Source organism: Myxocyprinus asiaticus, chromosome 37 (assembly GCF_019703515.2).
Source record: "Myxocyprinus asiaticus isolate MX2 ecotype Aquarium Trade chromosome 37, UBuf_Myxa_2, whole genome shotgun sequence".
Taxonomy (NCBI): domain Eukaryota; kingdom Metazoa; phylum Chordata; class Actinopteri; order Cypriniformes; family Catostomidae; genus Myxocyprinus; species Myxocyprinus asiaticus.
Window position 1 is genome coordinate 20,042,996 of NC_059380.1, and position 23,678 is coordinate 20,066,673.

General features: G+C 37.3%; 1 protein-coding gene across 2 annotated transcripts in view; it reads left to right on the forward strand.

The window, feature by feature from the left end:
* The window catches only part of LOC127427951 (calcium/calmodulin-dependent protein kinase type 1-like), a 70,462-nt gene that overhangs the window by 16,128 nt on the left and 30,656 nt on the right, over nt 1–23,678 (forward strand). The window lies entirely within an intron of this gene.

The following is a 23,678-nucleotide window of genomic DNA, read 5'->3' on the forward strand; positions in this document are numbered from 1 at the left end:
CAACTTTGCCCGGCCCTAATGGCCGATGACTCTGATGTGCGTGCAAAATTTCAAGGGTTTTCACGCATGTTAAGTACCCCAAAAATACCGAAAACCTTGAAAATAATAATACTAAGTATAGCTGCAAGCAGCAATGATGGGCCCAAGCACCATGGGTCCATTTTCACCCATCGGCTTTTGGAAAACAATGCATGATGGACACCATAACAACTGAACATTCATGTAAATTTTGACCCTAATCATACAATGCGTAATAGATATATGCCACCATTCCAGTTTGACTACAACACCATGTAATTTAATCCATTGCCATAACAACACTATTAGAGATATCAAGGATACTTCCACAATTTTCCATCAGCAGTGTCTTGCTGCGATTTGGGTAAATGTAAGAGGATTATTTCAAAGTCTGTTTTAGGTGCCACACTTTCTGCTGCCAGTTGGTGGGGTTATGACCGTGACCCACAATAGCCACATCCTTGCGATCATCTCCCATTATCAAACATGCAGCTCAATAGACATTTTTCACAGACTGTGATGGCATGTTTCCGCCTCATTTATCAACGTAAATCTCAAACTTTTTTTATATTATAAATTTTTTTTAAATATTGAGTGTAAATTTATAACATTATGCTTTGTGTTATATTACCCTGGAATTAGTTTTAAAAAACAAATTACGACAGCTGCGAGGGTTTTTTATTGCAGCTGCTGAGAGAGTGACAGTCAATTTGGCATCTTCTCCCACTTTACAGTCTTAATCCACCGCTCTCTATTTTTTTCCTCTTCTGGAAAGTCATTCAAACATAGTAGTGGATTTTTTCTTTTGGTCTTGGAGCAAATGGGTAAGTGAAAATAGTATTTGCTGTGATCTCCCATTCACTCCCATTCACCTCTGTCGAAGTTTACCCTGTAAACCTTTACTTCCGCATTCCAAAACCCTTAGTGTGAAAAAGGTCTATTACATACATCTAAATCACACAATGCACGCAGAAGGTATGCTAATGTTAAATGCCAAATGCATGTGTCCATCTTGCATTGTTTTATGAAAGCCACCGGTTGGAAAAGGACCCATGCACTTGGCATTTAACATTATTCTAAAAAATTTTGAAGTAATTTGGGTAAATACAAGAGTACTATTTTAAAGTCTCTACGGCTGTGTCCCAAAATAGTCATATCTATGTGTTTAGCCCCCAAAACTAAACATACATCTCAATTTTGATCTAAATCACACCTTGCACACAGAAGATTTGAGGCATTTCCTGTTTCCCATTCTCATTCATTTAATGCCCCACCATGGCAACACCATTCGATATATCAAAAATCCATTGCCCACATTTGGTACCTGTAACATGAATCCCCTAGGAGAAGTATTTCAAAATCCAGTGCATGCATTTTTCAAGCAATCAAAAATGGCCGTCTTCCTGTTGGGTGGAGCTTATCACCGTCAACATGAAAGTTGTCTGGCTTGATGAGATCTATATATGTTCAAAGTTTGGTGACTTTAGCTCAAATGGGATGTGCTACAGACACCCCAGAACATGTCTATCTTCTACGTGGTGCTACAGTGCCCCCTCTACACGGCCATGTATGAACTTTTGCCAAGCCCTAATGACCGACGACTCTGACTGGTGTGCAAATTTTCATGAGTTTTTGAGCATGATAAGTGCCCCAAAAGCCCCCGAAACCTTGGAAAAAATAAAATAATAATCCTTAGAAGAACAATAGGGCCTTCGCACTTTCAGTGCTTGGGCCCTAATAATAATAATAATAATAAGAAGAAGAAGAATCTTTAGAAGAACAATAGGGCCTCCACACTTTCAGTGCTTGGGCCCTAATAATAATAATAATCCTTAGAAGAACAATATGGCCTCCACACTTTCTGTGTTTGGGCCCTAAATATAAACACTGGAAGAGGTATTAGGGAGTCCAGCAGAGGGTGCTCACCCTGCGGACTGTGTAGGTCCTAATACCCTAGTATAGTGATGGGGACACTATACTGTAAAAAGGCACCGTCCTTCGGATGAGACGTTAAACTGAGGTCCTGACACTCTATAGTCATTAAAATCCCAGGACACTTCTCGAAAAGAGTAGGGGTGTAACCCCGATGTCCTGGCAGGTAAATGAGTAAATTATTTTCCATTTTCAACTGTTCCTTTAAGACTGTTTACTGTAAATGTCCACAAGATTAATTTGTCTTTCTCATATCTGAAGATTTAAAAAATCCCCCCACACACTCCTTTTTTAAATAAAACAATTACAATTGCAGCTGTTTGTATAATAAATGATTATCAGTAATGGTTGCATTTGATTATATTTTAAGAGGTGCAGTTTTCTTCTTCTTGCATCTTCTGGCAGTTTTATGTCACTTTTTTGTGCAGGCTTTTTCCATACACAACATGAGAGGTGGTGCAAAAGGTGCCTGAACACAATGATGCCAACAACTGCTTCAGCTCAATAGAGAGTGAAACCATGTACCCTATCTCTGAATGAGGCAATTACTGTACATACTGTATTCCAAGTTCAGTATAAGTGATAATTAATAAAACTAAGAAATGTAACTAAATAAAATGGTAAACTTGTAGTACTCCATGAGTGTGTTATTTCTCGATAAAATAGATTAACCACAAATAGAACTAAGCCTAAATATGAAATCGCTTTATGAAAATGATTGTCACGCAATGCACTATATAGGGAACAGGGAGCAATCAGTCAGATCAGACTGTGCTTAAGCGAACTGAATAAGAGCTAAATGCCAGCTGATTAATCTCTGTGAGATGGTCTGAGAAGCAGCAGCAGTGAAAATATCAAATATATATTTTATACGATAAAATATTTTCATCTTGTGCAGTGTGTGCAGTCATGCAAGATCCGTTCTGCAGTCTTGAGACACATTTCTCCGATTGAAAACACAGAACCCGTGGCTACAGAGGAACTATGTAAAACCGCCTCTCATTACTTAAAGATTTTAGAATGACTAGAAAGGAGAGGATTCACACTGAAAAAATAATAAGCTGCTGCTTTCTTTAAAAGAAAAGAAAAGAAAAGAAAAGAAAGGAAAAGAGAGTGTAAAGACACTGCAAAACCTGTCAAGTGCACTTCAACACCAAAGGAAATGAACAGCGGCCGATCAAAACAAAAATTTGATTGACCGTTCCACAGATATCAGACATAGGCCTGGATTTACTGAAGGTTTGCATATATAAAAACATTTGCAAACATGATAGCATGCTAAAAATGGTCCAAGCTGATCTACTAACTAGTCTTTTAAAGATTGCGTCTTTTTAGATGCGCAAAATAGCACGTCTTTGCAATTTTTGCGTGTTTCATCTAAATGAATATACAATTTAGAGGCATGCCTCCAAATGTGCATAATAAAGGGCGGTCGATACACACCTGTACGCTAAACAGGTTTCAGTTATTTGTGCGATTTTTCTTAGTAAATCACCCACAAAGCGCCCACACCGCGCACACGCAATTTCAAAGATTGCACAAGCAAATTAGCACCCGTTCTTTGAGATCTTAGTAAATCTGGGCCATAATTGGCAAACGTTAACTGCACCGAGGTTGATGCAATTAATTCGTTTTTATTACCATAACACTGTGCTTCCCTTGGTGCTAGAATCTCCCCATCATTATGATCTCCAAAGCGGCCACGGGACACTGCCTAAAGTAGAACATGTGACTCAATTGGACTGACAAATTTTTGGCATGTGAATAAAGATTTAATTTACTTATCGAAGGTACAAATACTTTTAATTTTTTTTTTTAATAATCTATTCAAAATCCTCTTGGCTCAAAAATTTAAGGGGGCACGTGCACCCTCAGTCTGAATGGGTATGATGATTCTGCTAGAGATTATTGTTGTATGTTCTCCAGGCTTGTTTAGGGATAGATCAACAGCTCTCTACATCATTCAACTGTGAGTTCATTGTGGGTTGGTTGTCTTGGCAACAGGAGGAGACACTTTTCATATGGACTATAACTGTTGCTATGGAAACAAAGTTTTTATTTTCTATTAATAATCTGGCGGGTAAATGTGTAAGCATTGAGAGACTCAATGTTCAATATAGTGGAAAAGATTTTTGGGAGATTTTGTCTAGCTGTGTTGGTCTGTTAAAATTCCACAGGCTTTCCTGGTTCATGTTGTGTAGCAGTATGTGCACCACGACTCACTCACACTTTGAATAACACAGTTCCCCATTAAGCCTTTGACTAAATAAACTCTTTAATCATATTGGGGGGGATTCACAAATGACTTGTGGCCACTGAAAGCGTCATTTATTTGCACATGCTGACTACGTTTTTGTCTAGTTTCTCAGGCCAGTTCTGAGTGCTATTTTGAGGCGGTTGCAATCTGGCTTACTTTGCTGGGACTGTAAAGTAATGCTGGGTATCTGTACAGATTTTCAGATTAGATTCGATTCTGCTTTTGTTTCATTTGGTTATATTTCATTTATAATGTCCATTTTGCTTAAATATGAAAGAAATGATCTCTCAGCTAATGCCGTTATTTATACAGGGAACCTTCTAACCTCCCAAATTACGAAAATATTAATTAATTATTTTTTTTACAAAAGGGCCTAAACTATGCAGTTCAATTGCTGTTTATTTAACAGATATAATAATCAACAGTGTTGGGTAACGTTACTTTTAAAAGTAACTCATTAGAATGTTGTGTTACTCCCTAAAAGAGTAACTTAATTAAAAGTAAATTTTTATGGAAAGTAAAGCGTTACGTTACTTTTGCATTATTTTTGCGTTAATTTTTTCTCACAGCCACTTTCTCTTCTGCAATGCTAGGCATTCCAAACAAATAAGCCATGCATTGCATACAAGAGACATTACAGGTCATGCTAGCTACTGTACAACACTCATGTCAAAACAACATAGTAAACATACAGATATTTCCAAATTAGGTCTTCACATCATATTTATAATAAAGAATCAATAACATGAATATGCATGATTTTTTTTCCCATCAAAATGGCAGCCAATATGAATAATGAAAAATAACCACTGTCTTAATTAAAGCAGCAAAGTCCAACACTTGAATCTGCATCAGATATGTCATCGTGTGCTGTGCCCATCGACAATGTCAGAGTCAACTTAAGAAGGTTTTCAAAAGTCAGGATAAAATTCAGTGGGGAATGCCAGCCTAACATGTTCAAGGAATGTGTCTGATAATAAAATAATATTTTTCACTTAGGTCATCTTAGTGCACACTTGTTTTGAGTTGATCCACGGTGCATACAGACAGCACTGGTTGATGGCATACACCTTCAAAGGCGCATGTTGATACAACTTGAATGGAATCATTTTTATTGCTACCAAAATGTCATAAAAACGGCTTGTTTCATGAATCAAACTACTTGTTTATTATAAAACAAAAATGGAGAATCTTTTTAGAAACTAAGACATTTTCTCTGCATACACAATCAATGTAGATCGTTGCACAGAGCCACTGATCCAGAGTCAGCTTTTCTCATCCCATTCTCCCAGTTACGGGGAGCTGTAACACAGAGCAGTTTGACTGCATAAGTCAGTGAACTGAGTGAGTATTTCACCCCGTGTATCATGTCGTGGCTAGTGGAAGACTAGTCTTATAATCCCTCGGCCTAAACGCATTTACTGAGTTTTGTATTGTGTGTATTAACACATGAATCAATCTCGTTTCACTCAACTGAATTTTGACCTCATATTATGCTAAAACATGCAATTTTCCAGGCTTTTATAGCTAATGCGCATGCACGTTAGTTAGTTGATTGACAGGCGATGTCTGTGTCTAATTGGTGATTGGCTCTTTTACCTGCAAGGCAGTACTTCCTTTCTACATCCATTGACTGTTGGGTGCTAGAGCTTCTTGGTTGGGTGTTCCAATTTTTCCCATTCATTTAAATAGAAGTGACTCGTCTCTGGCCTCACACTATTTAGAACTACAATACCCATCATGCACTACATCTCCTCCCCGAAGGTTGCACACTTTTACTCCTGATTTCTCGCAATACAGGGAAAGTAGAGATGTACAAAAGCAACGCATTACTTTATTTAAAAAGTAACTAAAAGTAAAAAATATTATGGTCTAAAATAAAAAAATATTGCATTACTTGTTACACGAAAGTAATCTGATTACGTAACGTGTGTTAATTGTAACGCGTTACCCCCCAACACTGATAACGCGTTACCCCCAACACTGATAATCAACAAAACCAAAACTGAAGCTAACTTGTTTAAAGTAATAGTAAAAGATCGATCTTGGGCTTTAAAGGATCAATATAGGGAAATGTTTAAATAAAGATCATGATTAATCTGAAAATCAATATTTATTTTTATATTTTTCCCATTCCTACTGGACAGCATCACTTTAGTACTGTGATTCAGACACCTGATTAGAGTTTTTAAATGGCCAAAAGTGCACTTGTCCACACTGCAAGTCTAGATATTGTCCAGTTATAACACTTTTGCCCATCATTTGACGAATTACTGCAGCCACGATCACTAGAAAAATGTATACAAACTTCTCTTTTTAATAAAATTTGGTGTTCCGCTTGCTTTCTATGGGCAGTAATAGTTCAATGTTAATTGCGGCAGGCAATATTTAGCCAAGCTGTTCAAGCTGGAGAACATGTCGATAAAACACTGTTACTATAAACTGTTAATGTGCTTCACTAAACCTGCTATAGGTTAACTGAGTAAGTGAAATATGTGCAATCGGGAAATGTGTATAGATGCTTCTTTGCAAAACCTAAGTCATTTCCTTTGGCATGGAATGGTACAGCTCAGACACAGCAAGATGCTGAAGCAGTTTTTCAATGGGTGCACCAGAAATTAGATGTGAAAGAGTTTGCTGTCATCATTATTACTAATGCTCATACCTGGGCTTAAAGATTTAAACAAGCCCCTAGCTATAATTATTTATCTTTAGTGCGTAACTCATCCAGCACTGTTTATGCTTTGGACATAAGTGATATGCTTGTTGAAGAGAGGTGTAATTTTTCTCTTTTTTTAAGTGATCAGACTTATTATTTTCCCCTGAAGACTGATTAAACATGTTAAAAAATTCAAAAGACAGAGTGAAGCATGAACCCTGGGGATTATTTGGGAGAAAATCATAGAAACTAAGGGGTAGGCTCTTTTGACTTAGGCCAGTAAGCAACCACCCAAAACATATTAGCAAGTATTGGAAATGCCCTAGCAAGCACATACTGTATATAAGACCTCCTAACTGAGAATGTTGTCTATACAGTACGTGTGTCTCTTATGACCCTAGACCTTGGACAACTGCCTGTAAATTATTTCCATACGATTTCACATACATATGCTGTCACACAGTATATTACAAATATTTCAGTATATTGCAGATAGATTATTGTACTTCATGTATTCTGATGCCAGTGCACACACTGTTGTTGTGTGCTCCTTTTGTATCCAAGAGGAGCAGTCTGTGTATTTAGCTTTTGGGTGGATGCTGTTTGTTCCTTTCTGTTTAACAGTTGTTGATACACTGAAAACTGTCATGCCTCTTCACCCCCACCCAGTCCCCAATCCTCATTTCTGATTTGCTCTTGTGTCGTTATCCCACAAACTAAGTTTATCAACACTATAATGACTTCCTTGAGTAAATGTTTGGCTAAGTGACTCCTGTAGACACTCTTTAGATTAAACAGACTGTTTTTTGAGGACATCTTTAATAGGGCTTTGTAATCTTCTGTATGCATATATATATATTATTGCACTGCTCAGCAAAAGCACATTAGACTTAAACTTGTGACGGCGATGTACACAGTTTATGTCACAGTTACAGACCAAACACTTGTCTTTTGGCACTTTGTGTTTCACAGTGTGCGAAATGATACCTATTATCAATGGTCGATTTGAAAAAAAAATTCAAGGGGGACGCTTATGGGTCATTGACAAATAAGGTTGTCTGAGGTGTTAAAAATAAGAAATCTTTAAAAAATCTAGTTTATTTTTTATAAATAACATGAATTTTCGAGTCAAAAATATCAAGACATTTTCTCAAGGTTACACCACTTGACCTGAACAAAATGTGCCTTTTCATAAAAATGTAAAAATTTTTGGCCATTTTTGCAAGTCCGTGAAACTTTTTAAAACTTGCTTAGTGGCATAAGTTTCATGTGAACAATAGGAAGGACAAGTCAACCCATCGTCGCTAAACTCCGACATATCTTTTTGCTGGTGTTTTCAGAAAACCAGCACCTTTTTGCAGTGAGAGAGTTTGCACACTCAAGGTTGACAGATTGCACAACTAAAGCATCAAACTGGCAGAATATTTCTAAACTGTCAGTGTTGCTAGGGGTGTTCGATTTCGAGTTTTTTGGAGTTGACTCCAATTCCCGACTCAAAATTCCTCTAAATTTCAAAATTTAGAGCCGTCATGCTTGTCAGGCATGAGCGGAAAATCAATACAATTTAAAAAATCATAATTAATTTTCACTCATAAATAGCTTGCTGAAGCCACTGCTTAGTACGTCAAAATGCTGCTTTGTAATTTAAAGTTTTTCTGTAACTCCTGGTCAGTTTGTCCTACCCAAATCATAACCCTAACTGTTAGTGGGACGGGAGAAGCTGACTCTACATGTCATCCATGACTATGGAAAAACAAATCACATTATTTTAGCCAATCACAACATCCTATTCGTAAGTTACGGAGTCGAACAAAAGAGTTGATTCCTGTATTAGAGTCGACTCCGATTCTAGGACGAGTCAGAGTCGACTCCCCATCACTAAGAAATACATTGAGCTCTGTGGAGTGAAGCATCAGCTTCAACGTTAACCCCGCCCCTGCATTGTGCTTCCATCATGCGTTGCGTAACTCAGCGCTCAAAGTTCAAACAGTTTCAGTAATGGACCCAGTTGCTGCTGAACTTTTGAAGCGACAGTAATTGATTACTACGCAATTCTGATAACGTGTTATTGGGTAATGCTAGCACTAAAAACAAAACAAGACTTTTTCTGCAGCTGTTTTCATGTGGAGGTCAAAGCGGCCGTTGATGCTGCACGCGAGTCACGTGGAAGCACCTTTAACATAATGGTTTTTAGGAGCAAATTGTTGCTATGGTTACCTCCTCAAGCCAGTGCAGCATTAGTTTGTGAGCATTAATTAAAACGCTGTTCGCTGCCCATTTTGCTTCTGTATTGTAACATTTTTCTGAGTGAAACGGATTTTCAGTAGGAAAAAATATAAGGCGGGACTTGTTTTTATCCGTCAGGATTGGAATAGGTCAGCCGAAAGTAATTTTAGAAGCATTTTTTATATGCACTTTTGTTAAATAATGAATTCTTCCTCTCTGTTTTTGTCTATTTTCTGCTTGGATTCTGATCTTAAGGCCATTTCCCTGTATCTGATCATGTAATTAACTCTTATCCATATTGTAATGAACACTTATGGGACAAGTGACACAAAAAGTTCTTGCATTGATTTTGTCTGGTATTTACAGCATGCTTTTGTGTTGTTGTTAGCTTGACAGCCTTCTGATATGTGCTGTCCAAAACTTTTTAAAACAGCAATTTGAAATTGATGTTCCAAAATAGAAGATGTGAATTGGAAAACTGTGAATGAAGCAGTTTTGTGTTACCTAAGTGTGAGCTGCTGGCCAGTAGCTTGTGAGCTATTTTAGGTTAATAGGACAGAGTAGGATGGGCAGTTTTTGTATGAGTAATCAAAATATTTATTGACACAGCATTTTTATATAAAGGGATGCTGTCCAGGGCAGATATTTTTATAACCACCTATAGAGTTGGTGATGGAAGCAAAGCAGTAGATCTAATAACTAGATTTTTACTTTTATTTTTAAGAAAATGTGAGTCGTGCCTTCCTGTGCAAAACTCGCCACCACAATACTACGGTGTTGTGGGTGGTTGACAGGGCATTACTATGTGGTTGATAAGGTGTTCTGTGTTGTTGCTAGGTGGTCACTTACCGACCTGCACTACTGTTCAAAAGTTTAGGGTCATTTACTCTTTATTATTTATTTTAGAATAATAGTTTTACATCTGAAAGTCACATGTGGTGCCTGTTTAGTTTCACTTTCCCATCTGAAAGTGAATGTGAAAGTGGAGATTTATAGTAAAAAAGAACTTAAATATTGTTCTCACCCACACCTATCATAATGCTTCTGAAGATATAGATTTAACCACTGGAGTTTTATGGATTACTTTTATGTTTTCTTTATGTGATTTTTGGAGCTACAAAAGTCTGATCACCATTCACTTGCATTGTATGGACCTAGAGAGATGAGATACTCTTCAAAAAATCTTTGTTTGTGTTCTGCAGAAGAAGGAAATTCATACACATCTAGGATAGCATGGAGTGAGTAAATGATTAGAAAACTGTCATTTTTGGGTGAACTCTCTTTAAGCTTTAAGCTGAACTTTAAGCTTGTTTGCTTAGGAAAATAACAGCACACCTCTCCTTAAAAAGCTGCATACTTTGCACATCATGTCTGTAGCACAATGTAGGCTATAGTTTGTTCAGTTCTCTAACTCTTAGTGTAAGCAATAATAATGACGTTAAAACACCACCAATCCTATAGCTACAACAGTACAACAGCTTTGTAAAACCAGAATATATCATGCTGTATTTTAGTGGGTTAGCTTAATGTATTTGACTTTGTTAGCATGTTTATTTATTTATTTTTTTTTCTCTAGTGTTTCATTCTGTTTCACAACAGATCACAAGCACAACCTCATAAAGTGGCACTGCAAGAACTATTGCACTTCCCAGCAGGCTTTGCCCGGTTGGGTGGGTGGTTTGGAAGCACTGGAATAATCTAAAATCAATGCACAGTATAGATCGCCTGCACACTGATGTATTTACTGCTGATGCATTGTGCTCATTTATACTTTCATTACAGTGATTGATAGACAGTGAGAAGGTAGTTTTCAAAAAAAGTAGAATTTTTGTCAGATCAGCATAGTTGTCAGTACTGGCTAGTTTTATAGGCCTCTGGACAAGTAAGTCTGCAGTTTTCCTATAGAGCTGTCCAAAGCTGGGGCTTCTCAGGAAGATGTGTGACCCTGTTTTCAATAACATGACTTACAATCTAAAAAGTCATTCCAGGGTACAGCAGGAGATGGCCTGTTTATCTTTAGGTCTACAGCTCACAGTGAAGTGTGCTAAAAAGTCTTAAACATGTTGTGACTTTCAGCTCGAATCTATTCAGCTGCTATCCAGTGTCAAAGATCAATTAAAACCCTTTTGAAAAATAATATTTTTTTAGTCAAATATAAATGTTAAATTTAAATGTTAGCAACCCTTGTGTCATATGACAAAATTTATTATTTTATTAATGTATATATCAAACAAATAAAATAATTATCAACACAACCAAAATACAACTTTGATTATACTGAATTATTTGCTTTTTCTTTTCTTTTTTCTTCTTCTTCTTTTTTTTTTTTTTTTTTTAGAAATTTCAGTATTTTATAGACTGTTTAGAATATTGCATTACATATAGCGCAATATAGAGCAAATATAGCACAACTTTAATGGCATGTTCACAAGGTGCTTTACTCATATTGACATTGAGATTATTTCAAGTTCATCAGTGCATTATTTTCATTCAGTGAAAATGATGAAATCATTAATTTGTGTGGGAGTTTGCCACTTTTATTTTTAAGGATGCAGATAGGACAGGAAATGATGGTGAGAAAAGGGGCTCACAGAATCAGGTAATGTTACAATGTAGCAGGATTCAAACTTCGCCTCCATTAGCACTACGGCTTAGTGTGTTGAAGCATGTGCACAGTGTTCTAAGTGGTTTTTAGCATGTTTCTAGCATGCTGTGGTTGCTATTCTGAGTGGTTACTAGGGCATTTATAGGTACTTACTGTATTCGCTAATGTTTTGCTAGGGCGTTGCTTGCTTAAGTTTGCCTAGAAATGTAATCAAGAGTAATCAAGCCTCTCCTCAACCCTCAACAATTTGATGTACTTTCAGTGTCCCTATCATGAATGCTACAAGACATTTGCTACAAGACATTATACACGAGTTTAAAGGGATAGTTCACCCAAAAATGAAAAGTCTCTTATCATTTACTTACCCTCATGCCATCTAAGATGTGTATGATTTTCTTTCTTCTGCAGAACACAAAAAAAGATTTTTAGAAGAATATCTCAGCTCTATAGGACATTCAATGCAATTGAATGGTGGCCAGAACTTTGAAGCTCCTAAAAGCAGATCAAGTCAGCATAAACATAATCCATCAAACTCCAGTGGTTAAATCAATGTCCTCTGAAGTGATCCAGTTGGTTTTGGGTGAAAACAAATAAAAATGTAACTCCTTTTTCACTGAACATCTTGACAGCAGTCTCCTTGGTGATCATGATTTCAAGCTCGATTACACTTTATGTACCATCTAGCGCTCTGTGAATGCGTCAAGCACTAGGAAGTGTAATCAAGCTTGAAATCAAGATCGTGCCTAGAGATTTTGGATGAAGTATCCCTTTAATACTTAGGTTTACGGCTTTGTTCGATGATGTGCTATACTGGAATATCCATTTTGAAACCACTGTTTACTTCAGGTACTTGATTTGATTATAAAGAACCCATTGTAGAGAACCCTCAGTAGAGCCTCCGCTGGACCAAAACAGAGTCCCTTTCAAGGCAATCAGTTCACTCTGCAACCATCTTAGGAATGCTCTTGGGCATGCTGGGCAGCTATTGTCAATGTAAACAAACGGCATAAAAGTACAGCCCCTATCTACTTGAATGGGGAAAGATCGAAATCTCTGAAACGGTTGGTCAAGATTCCGATCAAAGAACATATTTCAAATCAGCAGTAAAATCTGACAATCATAAATTCTTATTCTTTAGCTTAGATCACACTAAAAAGCCCCACTGTTTATAGACTGGTCCAGCTATGTGCGTGCGCGTTCTTGAGTTGACTGACAGACTATGTCTGTATCTAAAATGTGATTGGCTCTTTCACCTGTGAGATGGGACTTCCTTTTCTGGTTTAACCAATGGCAATTCGGGCATGGTGTGTCATCCAAAGTGTTGTCAGAGACGTTTGGGTGGCACCACAAATATTTAAAGTGGAAGCCACATTCTCGCTATTATTGCCAATTTGGTGGTGAGTGATATGGATTATTGTTTGTTTTTCTCTGTACCTACTTGAAAAATCCAGTTTAAGCTGGTAGCTGTGTTTGTAAACATGGTAACTGGTTTCTAGCTGGTCTAAGCTTGTCATTAGCTGGTTCAGGTTGGTAGACCAGCAAGAAACCAGCTAACAGCTGGTCATACAGTATAGCTTCAGGTGGTCAAACTGGTTTTGGGAACTTTGTGGCCAATGACCAGCTTGGACCAGATAATAATCAGTTTGGACCAGCTAGAAACTGTCACCTGTCATGTTCCATAACACAGCTGCCATCTTAAAACTGGATTTTCTAGGATTGTGTTACAAGTTTTTAGTATGGTGTGAAGTATACAAATAGCAAATTTTATTTACTTATATAATTGGGTTTTAATCATTTGTTATTTGCGAGTGGAGTTGTGAGCGGTAGCAGGAAGTGTATGTGTGTATGTGTGAGAGAGCAGGTGTCTCTACCAGGCTGGTAAACACCATGAGGTGTCCCTGTGCATTTATTATTCAGTCACCAATTCTTGTGCACACACACACACACACACACACACACACACACATGTTGGTGCGGCTATCCTTATGAGGACTCTCCATAGACATAATGATTTTTATACTGTATGAACTATAGATTATATCCCCTAACCCTACCCCTAAACCTAACCCTCACAAAAAACTTTCTGCATTTTTACATTTTCAAAAAACATTGTTTTGTATGTTTTTTTTAAGTGATTTGAATTATGGGTACACTAGAAATGTCCTCATAAACCACATTTAATAGCATAGTACCCTTGTAATTTCCAGTTTGTAACCTAAAAAAAATTCCTCATAAACCACCCAAACCCAACCACACACACACACACACACACACACACACATGTACACTCAAAAACACGCAAACACCAGTTTCGTTCACACACTGGAGTGGAATGTAGGAGTGTCTTCTGTTGCAATATTACCTGGAATCTTAAGTTAATCTCTTGATTGCTGTATCTCCCCTTGTATATGACTTTCCTTCTTCAGCAGAACCGAAGTGAAGATTTTTATAAGCAGATTTCAGCTCAGTTTGTCCATACAATGCATGTAAATGGGTGTCATCAGGCTGCTGGCTGTTTGATGGTCCAAAAGGCATATTTAGGCAACATACAAGTAATCAACACAACTCCAGTCGATCAGTTAATGTCTTCTGTAGCAAACCAGTAGGTTGTTGTAAGAAATAAATAGATAATTAAAAAGGTTTTAACTTTAAATCATTGCTTCTGCCCAGCACTGTATTGCTGTTTGAAATGAACTAACTCGCCTGACGTTCGTTCCTCTGTTGTATACAAAGCGCGTGCTTCCGACTTCTCACACGATAGTGCCATTGCGTTTATGTCACTGATGTGTCGACTGCTGGCAGAAGCGATTTTATTAATCGTTAATGAGGTTTTAATTATAAATTTAATTTTTACACAAAACTATTGATTTGCTTCAGAAGACTTTAATTGATCGACTGGAGTCGTGTGGATTACATTTATGCTGCCTAAATATGCCTTTTGGACCGTTAAACAGGCATTGTATGGACAAACTGAGCTGAAATCTGCTTATAAAAATCTTCGCTTTGATTCTGCTGAAGAAGAAAAGTCATACACATCTGGGATGTCTTAAATGTAAGTAAATCATGAGAGGATTTTCATTTCTTGGTGAACTAACTCTTTAACAAATGGGTTTAGCAACGGGATGTGCCAAAAAAATGAAATGCCTATAACTATGATTTACATTTTTTTTTTTTTATGCATTTGGCAGACGCTTTTATCCAAAGTGACTTACAGTGCACTTATTACAGGGACAATCCCCCCAGAGCAACCTGGAGTTAAGTGCCTTGCTCAAGCACACAATGGTGGTGGCTGTGGGGGTCGAACCGGCAACCTTCTGATTATCAGTTATGTGCTTTAGTCCACTACGCCACCACCACTCCACATGACTTGCCTATTCATGTTGACCTGTCGTGATTGCAGGCTAACCTCCGGGCTCAGTCGACAACCAGGTATGAGGTTGCAGCACCTGTTTTGGAAACAGGAATATCCCAGGGGAACAATCAGTGCTGCTGTGTGTGCGTATTTGTGTGTGATCCTGATTGACCACATTCTAAGTGCTCATACACTAGATGGATAACTAGTCTGAATAAGAAATTAATTCACCTATTCAACTATTAATGTCATTTATGTGTTAGAAACATTCATACAGCAACACTAACACAATGACTGAAGGGAATGGGATTAGCATATGAGTGAAGAGGATTTCATAAGAGTCAAAATGATCTTTTTATTGTTCCTCTGGATAGTTTTGCCTTTTGTCAGACTACTTTTGATGAGATTGCTTCAGCTGTCCTTTATTTTTATGTTTTTCAAAGAGTTTAGGACAGAGAAACAGACTAAAGGGTATTCTGTTTTTGCCTATGGATGGAGTTTGTTGGCTTGAATAGGAGATTGCTCCATAGCCTTTGGGTCTTATATAATTGCATTACTCTACCTGCATTATTACAAAATGATTTCTTGCATGGCTTGTATGTATCACAACAGTTTCCTGGTAAAATAAACACTAGACTTTTATACACTTTCACACAAATCACACGTAAAACGGTAGATTATCAGTTCTTAAACACTTACTTTTCAGTCTGTTCCTCACACAATGATATCTTATGACATCAAAACCCGTTTACTATGGTGCATGACTTGTATGATGATACATTTTAATGTTTGCATTACATAGCCAACTTCATGCTTTTTCAGTTTCTATCAAGTTGGACGGTAGCAAAGAATTTGGGTATGAGTCCAGAAGAGCACGCGAGTTGACACGTGAGTCAAAAGTGTAATTGAAGCACCACAAAATGACGTGGTTGCTTTAGCGATAGCATTTTTCAACACACATTCGCTTTTATAACACTATCGGTTAGGTTTAGGTTTAGGGTAGGGAGGTTGGTTTTGTTGATGTAAAACAAAATAGAGCAATAACCTTAAAAGCCTCTGAGTGGGTGAATATTTAACTCTCTTTAAGCACCACACAGTGGACATTTCACCCCAGAACTACCGCGATGTGTGTAATAAACTATGTAAGCATTTTGCAAAAATGTTGCCACAGTCACGTCATTTTCATGAGATCAGGCTGGTCTTTCCCTATAATCCCTCCAGTCACAAAAGCCAGGTTTAGTGTAGTGAAGGACTGATAATACAGCTGGACCGATAATCGTGCCACCTGTTAGGTCTCCCTTGTGTCAGTTTCAAAATCCACGGACAACCTTGTTAATTTCGTTAAATTCATCCTGATTTCAAGTCTTTTATATAAACATTATTATTATTATTATTATTATTAATATTAACATTAATATGAATAAAATTACTATTATTAGTAAATAAAACTATTTATTGAACAAAATAACTGTAATACACACTGCCTTTCATGCCTTACTGCTTTTTTAAATTTCAGCAATATACAGTGTATGCATTATATCTGCCTCCCTGCCTTTAGATATCAGCATCAGGCATAGGACAATATCAGTTGACCACTATTTTGTCAGTTAATAATGTTAAGAAGTGACATGTAATTATAAACTTATGCAGAGAGTCTGATTGGAGCATTCACTGTGAGGTACTAAACTATGACCTTTAAAGACCTTATTCAGATCAGCCGATTAGGGCAGCTTGCACCAACTCTGGAGCAGCTATTAAAGGTAACCTAAGTAAAACTAAGATACTGTATATGGCATCTCTCCAGAGACACTGGCTGTGTCTCATCTGGAAGGCTGCGTCCTCCGGAGGTCGCATTTGTCGGCCACATACATCATCGAGGCTGTCTCGTTTCAGAAAAGCGAGTAGGACAAATGCAGCCTTCGAATGCGACCTTCTTTCACGGGAATACGGAGGATGTGTGAGGTGTATCCTTCGTGGGCACTCACAACCCACAATTCTTTGCTTCAACGGAAATGTCTAAAAACAATTACGCCAATTTGCCCATAAATATGATGTTCATACGCAAGGAATGTTAATTCCCAAGTTGAAGTACCTCAGTAGATGGGTGCAGATTATATAATATGTATAATTATATTAATATATAATTAAAATAAAGTATTAGACTAAAAGTACACTTGTAAAATCTATTTTCTTTTCTCTTTACATCATTATAACTCTCCTAAAATGTACCTCATGCATTCCCTTCCAGAGGGACTTTGTTTCCTTCTCACTCAAAGCATTTGCGCTTGTTAAAGAGTGGCATGCTGTCATAGCAACCATGTTACGTTCCGTTTCCGTTTGTCCTACGAAGGTCATCTTGTTTAAACGAGGCTTGTTTAAAGGAGGACACTCGGTATACTGCACCCTTCAAAGGACGCATCTTACCTAGCACGCAGCCTTCGAAACAAGACACAACCACTGTCTTGATTCACTGGATTCGGTCTCAGTCTGGCCTGCAGCACATGGGCTGCACCTGCTTTTTGTTTATTTTCGGTAGCGTTACATAACCCAATCAGCAGAAATTACGGTTCTGTGACGAGTCTGTGGAACCTGCACTGAACGGAATTTAGGAATGAAGATGTCTTGTGGTGTTGGTCTCTTGAGAGACGAATTATTAAATTGTCTGTAGTATCTAATTACATTGGATTAATTGTTTTCCAAAGAATGTCACACCCCCATATAATTTGTTTGCCTGGTGCAGTTTTTTCAGTGCTCCAATATGAAATGGATGAGTTTAAAGTCAAAGAGAGTCTCTTTTGTGCTGTCTTAACTCCTCTAAAGTGAGATGTTTAAGTTTTACAACACTGACTGCAAGCCTCTCTGCCCTTCTCTGGTCTTGACCTCCACTTCCTCTCAGGAAAACCACAATTTCTTATCAGCTGCTAAACCCAGCAAAACTCATTATAGACTCCCAACAGAATTGGTTTAATGGGATGTGAGAAAGAAAAAGAGATTATGTTAAGAGAATGTTAATGGCAAAAAGTGCTTAATGAAGGGAAAGAAGAGATAAAAAGAAAGGGGGTGACAGGAAAGCGGTTATACACGCTATGAAATAAAGAGAAACATAGTAACTTTGTGTGTGTCTGTTATAACACCTAGTGAGATGCCTACCTAAACAGCATTTTAAGGCATCATAAACAGATTCTAGAGACAAAGGCTGTTCCAAATAGTAGCAACATTATGCTGCAACATTGTACAGAGAAGGCACACAGAAAGCATTGCGGTGAACTAAGGGACAGAATTCATCCAAGATGGCGGTCAGTCGAAATGTCAACTATAAATATACTTTTTTTTTCATTATCGATAAAAATACTTAAGACAAATAAAAAATTGACTGTTTACCAAATATTGTGTGTGCTATGTATTTTTATGCTTATTAAAATACCACATTGTTAGCTTATCAGCTTGCTAACGTAAAATGCAAATCAGGTTTCATTTATGTTAGGATGCTGCCTTAACACGTCAAAGCTTCAGTACACCTATCAACACAAGCGCCACTTTCACCTCCACATGAAAAGCTTTGCAGATAGTGTCACAGAAGGGTGATTTTACAAGGTTGCTATGTAGCAAGAAAGCAGGAAGTGTACACAGTAAATCGTGAAAATAATTAAACAAATTAAAAGAGGTAGGCTAACATTAGAGATTGACTGATATTTTGGAATATGTAACCCCAATGTAAGCCACACTAGTTTTTGGAAAAGATATAGATGCTCGTACTAAATGAGCAAAACAATGAGGAACAGGCAAAGTCCTTTTCAAGGCATGTCAGTCCTCTCAGCAGTCAACTTGGAAAACAAATCCCGAGGCAGATACTTTCTGTGACAACAACTGGCACAAATGTACAGGTCCAAACTACTTGAATGGGGAAAGACCAAAATCCCCAAAACAGTGGGTCAGGATTACGATCAAAGGATTATGATTACGAACATATTTCAAATAAGCAGAAAAAACTGATAACAGTGGTATGATAAATTGTGCATCTGTAGCTCAGATCACGCTGTTTTTCAGGTCAGTCCAGCTAATGTGCATACACGTTCTCAGGTTAACCGACAGGCAATATTTGTATCTAAAAGGTGATTGGCTCTTTTACCTGTAAAATGGGATTTCCTTTTCTATACCCGCCATATTGGGTGCTCCAATTTCTCCCATTCAATTTAATACAAGCGCTCCATCCTGGGCTAAAAAGCCTCAGGAACAGGCGAGAAGAGGAGATGCAAGTGTAAATGAAGATCATGACATGGATCATGGTTAACGTAAACCAAAATTATGATAGTTGGTCAGGGCTGACACTAGCTGATTCCAGATCATGTTTTGGAGTCGGTCTGTGCCCCCTGTAACCCTTTCTCTTTGTCTCTATGTCATTGGGGAAGTGGAGTTTAATCAGGAAGCCACAGCAGACAGGCCTGTGTTGTAATCTAGTCCACATCCCCAGCTTCTACCAGATGGCTGTCCTCTTGTGTTTGTGACCGGACAAGAATGTGCTGCTTTGCTATCTTTCATCCTACAATCCTCTTCTTCAAACCTTCACCCTCACTGAAGTCGTGTGTCAGCATATATTCACTTTTAGCTGTGTTTTCCAAGGCAAGCATCACTATTACTCCTGCTCATATTGTACATACTAAGAATTTGAACAAACAAAAAGTAATAAACTTTGATGCAGAACTCATCCCTCATACACAGACAGACAAGAATAATACCTCAAATCATGTGGCTTGTTGTAGAGAAGTGCACTGTTACTTTTACTTACTGTTACTCAGACTTGAAACCACAACCACATACCACATAACAATGCACTAGCAACCACATAGGAATGCCTTTGCAACCACCCTCAACACCCTAGCATTTTGCACAGGCAGACACCACTCACGTGTTCAGAAAATCTAAAAATCCTTTTTTATCTAAATCTAGTGGGGGTTTTTTATCATATGAAAATATTGTAAAAGTATTTCCTGAATACATGCATTTAAAACAGTACTAATACTTTATATCTTGTGACATCCGTGCATGGGGTTACTATTTTTTGTGAGATAACATTTTTTGTTTTCATTTTCTGTTGTAGTTATGCATTTCCTGTTGTGGTTCTACATGCTTAAAGGTGCACTAAGTAATTTTGGTGTTTTGACTTACACTGACCTCTAGGGGCCTGGATGCTGCATCATTCAAAATCAGTAGTTTTTAGTTACTGATGCCATTGTAAAAATTCACTACTCACATAGAGCCATAATTCATTTAATCCCTGAGTGAAAGTGTCCAATAACAGGGAGTTTACTGAGATTAAGCGAGTAGTATTTGGCTGGTCATGTGATCTTAAAATGGCAGCCCTTGAGGGGACCCTCTCCATGTAGAATAATACTGATTTTATAAGATGACTGAAATGACAGGAGTCTTCATCTTATGTGGGTGTCTTATGATTTTATACATGTTTCAAAATTACAAATAATTTCTTTAAGAGTAAAAAAATGTATTGAGGAAATATTTACTGAGTGCACCTTTAACTGGGCATGTATAAGACTAGCATCTATCAGTGCGTTTACATGCACAGTTATAATCGAGCTACAGCAGTTTTTGTGTATTTGAACTACAGTCTTAATCTGTCTGTCCAAGTATACATAATACAATGCGAAATCTAATATTTGAAGGAAGGTCGTCAAATACGGCGGGTTAAATTTACAATGTGCATTGGTGGCCAACATTCTTCCAAAGAAATAGCTATGGGACATTTTATTTTGCATTCACTTGATTAACAGGACATTCTGAAATGTGAAAAATGCTTAATGTGACTTTAAGTATGACTAAAACAACCTGGCAGAACCCAATTTCTCCCAAACTTACTATCCTTTGCCAAAAGAACGAAAGATGGATAGTGGAGAAAGACAATATTTTTCAGTTAAGCATTTTCTTTTGAGAAAATTAAACATGTTAATCCATTTCTCTTCCATTTTTTTAAAGATTGTCCATTTTTTTATGTTTCAGGTGTTTCAGGGCCACTTTCTTAGCAAACATGCCTTATAATGGGTTTTCATGGGATAGAAAACGCTTATGTAATCTAATCAACATTTTAAGTAACCTAAATATTCCCCCTCTGAAGACTAAAGTGGGGCAGTCACTTTTTTTCAGACTCCAACATTCAGTGCGCTGCACTCTCTGAATGAAAGAGAAATGTATTTATGATGTCAAGTTTGATATTGACAATGGAAATTCGTTTTCTTGGATTTAAAAACAAATCAGAAAAATATCCTAACTTTATATTCACACAATGCCGTGAATGAGAAAATGTCAATTGTATGACAACCGTGTGTTTTATAACCAATGTATACTGTGAAACCATTACATCTCTAGTCTACAATTATAATACTTTCTCCTTCGCATGATAAATAAGTCATCACTACAACGCACACTCTTCCCGTTATTGGCTCTGCCATTGTTTACACAGACACATTCTGGGATTGATCCCAGCAATGTTATTAGGGTCTGAACCCAGAAAAACATTTCTGGCTTTCCGGCTGTATATGCAAAGAAGGCTCCTCAACTAAAAGCATTTACATGACACAAAAAGATGAGTTGTTGTTTTAGTCCGACTGAAAAAAACTTTTAAAGTGCATGTAAGCATATTTGTGTGTGTGTGTGTGTGTGTGTGTGTGTGCAGTGTGCAGTGTGCAGTTCTCCGCAGCGGATTTCAGTTGTTGAGATGCATGAGATTCTCATTTGATGAGATCTCAACACTGCTCACTACATGACTAAAACAAACATGTCTAACATATGCACACTCTGCAGTTTTCCACCGTTCATATCAAGTCAGTGTGCCGCATGTTTAAATGTCATGTTTAGTTGTGCGTATAGGCACTAGTTTGGCATTTCTGTACATGAGTGTGTGCATGGTACAACCACCGGGCTGATAAGATACGTCCCATATCTGTGTCCTCAAGGCTCAGCTTTGCTGGTTTAGCCTGCAGTCTTCTCCTGTCCTCTTGTCATGTGTTGAGGATGGACACACACACACACACACACATGTTGGTGCGGCTATCCTTATGAGGACTCTCCATAGACATAATTATTTTTATACTGTAAGAATTATAGATTCTATACCCTAACCCTACCCCTAAACCTAACCCTCACAAAAAACTTTCTGCATTTTTACATTTTCAAAAAAACATCATTTAGTATGTTGTTTTTAATTATTTGAAATATGGGGACACTAGAAATGTCCACATAAACCTCATTTATAGCATAATACCCTTGTAATTACCAGTTTGTAACCTAAAAAACATGTCCTTGTAAACCACCCAAACCCGCCCACACACACACACACACACAGGCTTAACTATGTATCATATCAGTGTTTGTCCTCTTGTGCTGAGCTCTGTAGGATCAGTCCATCTGCCCGGATCTGTACCACTGAGGAGCTATAATCACATCCTCTTTAATAATGAGTGTATTCTCTCTCTCTCTCTTTCGCTCTGAATATCATTCCATTCTCAAATATTGAACAGACTGGGTGGTTTACTGATGGTATCAAATCTTTCAGAACTTGTTTTATTGGTTTGATTGTGGCCAATTCAGTAGATCATCTTTTTAACTGGTTCAAATAATATTATATATATATATATATATATATATATATATATATATATATATATATATATATATATATATATAGACCATTTCAAGTATGTAAACAATAACAAAGGAAGTTGAACACTACTGATCCTGGAGCACTTCCGGTATTGTTAACGGATCCTTTAAATAATAATCAGAGTAACATATTTTCTCCAAGAACATCAAATGTTTACCTGAATTGACTTATCAAACGTGTTGTTGATATTAAGCATCTACGCGAGAGAGGCGATTAAATTGTATCGTAGCTTAGATGCTCACAATTATTTCCTCAGCAGAGAGATCGGGAATATTGGATCGCTCCTATTATAATCAGTGAAGCCGTTCAATGAAACTGTCTGTATGACCTGTGGGCAAGGTAAGGATTTATTTATTTTAATAAAAAAAAAATACTTTTCTTGTCTCTTTCTTCTGGATAGGAGTGTCTGCTCAATGACTAAATCTAAAAGTAAATAATTTGCTGAACTTAAATAATCTGCTGAGCGATAGTCACTTTTAGAGCTCTACCTATCAAGCGTACTGTTATTTGGCATAAATGTCATTCATCTACCAGAGATCAGGCTTGTGCAACAGTTGTTAATACTGCTCGTATCAAGCTCTCTCTCTTCTGTCTTTCCATTGATGAGAGAGATCAACAGAGAATGGCCAGACTGGTTTGAACTGACAAAGTCTACGGTAACTCAGATAACTGCTCTGTACAACTGTGGTGAGAAGAATAGCATCTCAGGTTGGCACTGTTTTGGCGGCACGAGGGGGTCCTACACAATATTAGGCAGGTGGTTTTAATGTTGTGGCTGATCTGTGTATATATATATATATATATATATATATATATATATATATATATATATATATATATACATATATATATCATTATATCATAATATTCAAATATATACAAATATTAAAGTTGATTGAGAATGTAGGATTTGATTCGTCAGTGCTGTATGTGTGTGGGGGGTCACTGTTGAGCTCT